This window comes from Antedon bifida, chromosome 1, assembly GCF_963402885.1.
Source record: "Antedon bifida chromosome 1, ecAntBifi1.1, whole genome shotgun sequence".
Lineage (NCBI taxonomy): Eukaryota > Metazoa > Echinodermata > Crinoidea > Comatulida > Antedonidae > Antedon > Antedon bifida.
Genome location: NC_136226.1, coordinates 15,599,536 through 15,602,035, shown reverse-complemented (window position 1 = coordinate 15,602,035; position 2,500 = coordinate 15,599,536). Strand labels below are relative to the sequence as shown.

General features: G+C 39.1%; 1 pseudogene; it reads right to left on the bottom strand.

The window, feature by feature from the left end:
- LOC144854976 (large subunit ribosomal RNA) overlaps window positions 1-2,486 on the bottom strand; it is a 5,777-nt pseudogene extending 3,291 nt beyond the window's left edge.
- Between the last annotated feature and the right edge of the window lie 14 nt (window positions 2,487-2,500).

The window sequence follows — 2,500 nt, the reverse complement described above, 5'->3', positions numbered from 1 at the left end:
AAACAAAGCGAGTCATACGACGAAAACAAGAAAGTGAAAACTAACTAGTTTGGTAAAATAGTTAACATTAATTTGGAACTTTTAAATGAAATTCTGAAAACGGTATAATATAGTCTTATATGTATTTTCTAAGATTTCCAAAAATAAGCTTGGTGTTATTTTTCAAACAAATTCTATAAGGAGTTGAATATAGGTCTGTTTTAAGCGAAAGCACGGTGCGCGTAGGCCTAGGGAGACGCGGCAGGGCTGGAATAATCGTTTTCTTAGGCGAAGAGAATGAGGGAAGATGCGCTTCATCATTGGCCCCTCGATTGTTATTCTTGTTAAGTGGCTGATTCATAATCTTAAAATATGAGGACAAAGGGCTTATAAATTTTGAAATAAAGTGTTGAACTTTCATTTTACTTAACATTATTAAGAATTGGGTGAAGTGGGTGGGGGGACTGTCTGCAAGCTAGGCCTAGACTGTTTAAATTGGTAAAATACTATAAAATCAATACATTCTTGGGGCTAAATAATTAATGAAATTTCACGATTCCCTTCTTTTTATTATAATAATGGAGCAATAAATGAAATACACACCATTTAACATAAAACCTTTAATATTATCACAAATTAGACAACAAGTTTTATTTATATTTATAATGATTATTATTGCCGATTTGGAAATCACATTTAAACTTTATAACAATTACCGCACAACAACCAACCTCCGCTTGAACCTTTAAATAATTAAATTAGGAAAATATCAAGTTTTTAAAAATTAAATGTCCTTTGGCAATAAAAATCTGTAGATATCCATAATTACTGTATTGTATGTGTTGTTTCACATATGCCGGTAAATTAATGAGAAATTGTTGTTGATTAATGCTATTTCTATTGTATTGAAGTATGCAGACAGCTTAAGAACATCCCTCTGTGATCTGTAAAAAAAAACAACATTAAATTAATAATAATCATTATTTAGTTATATTTGTAATCATTTATTTTTATTTCCTTAGGCCTAGGCCTATAAATACGCGCGCCCGACAATGAACACGCGCCAACAATACACGCACTACTCCACTATAATAACAGGCTAAAGCCTAGCTCTCCTAACTGTAAACTAGGCCTAGACTATATTGATTTTTAAATAAAATAAAAGAGGCTTTGTAAAGTTTTATGATTAAAAACAGCTTTCCTATATATTATATAATGTTCTTATTATTTTAAAAAGCAACATTTTTAATCTTATGGTGTAAAAAAATGATTTTAGCTACAACCATGTGTTCCATTTTCAGCAGTAAAATAACCAAAAAGGCACATGTTTAAGCAGCCATTAAAAAAAAATAAAAAATAACACCAACGAGATTTTTTTATTAACTACTATTGAAAAATTAAATATCCAGAAAATATAAAACCCACCTTCTCAAAAAGTTAGGTTGTTTTATTACAGCCTCAACAAATTAGACGAAATTTTAACATTCGAATACCCTAAAATTGTTTAAAAAACATCGGTGTCATTCACCCTTGTTTGACACAGATATAATGGCTTTGTCGATAAAAAAACAATATCACGTGGTTCGTAGATGCTGTGTCAAAGGTTTTCATGAATTATTCATTAGTAAATAAAACCAAAAGTTCCAATTGGCCAGTTTGCAAAAACTTAATATTTATTTTTAAAAACAAAGTTGCTTCCGGGTAATTATTCACGCTGTCTCGTGTGCAAAAACGATTCGCTGCCGATAGAGGGCTCACTACTTTTTTTCCCTGGTGAATTGAATGTGGAGACAGGCGGCCCAGCCCTCCCGAAAGAGGGCAGACGCGGATTCCCTTCCTCGACCGGGCGTCCAGCCGCTGGAGATCGGCTATAAGCACTCCCGGGCCGCGAGCGACCGTGGGAGGAACCTGCCGATCGGCATTCTGGTGGACTACCGGCCGGTCGTCAGCTCTACGCACGCAAGAAGTGCACGCGACGGAGGCACGAGCCGTCACTCGGCCGGTCCTTGCGGATCCTGCAGAGAGACGGACGGGCTCCCGAACGCGCTGAATCTTTCGTGCCACATTGCGGGCCCACCCGTTTGCTTCTTAGCGGTTTCACGTACTTTTTAACTCTCTCTTCAAAGTTCTTTTCAACTTTCCCTCACGGTACTTGTTCGCTATCGGACTCGTGCCAGTATTTAGCCTTGGATGGAGTTTACCACCCGTCTTTGGGCTGCATTCCAAAACAACCCGACTCCTGAAAACCGTGGTCCGCACGCGGCCCAGGCCGTGGGGGCCTGACACCCTCTATGGGAAGGCCTCGATCAGAAGGACGTGAGCCCGAGCACACGCGCGGAGTAGGGCTTTCTTACGCCACATTTCCCGCGTACCGTTCAGGCACGGGGATTCGGCGCTGGGCTGATCCCGCTTCACTCGCCGCTACTGAGGGAATCCTTGTTAGTTTCTTTTCCTCCGCTTAGTAATATGCTTAAATTCAGCGGGTATTCTCGCCCGATCTGAGGTCGAGTTGGTAGGTCTG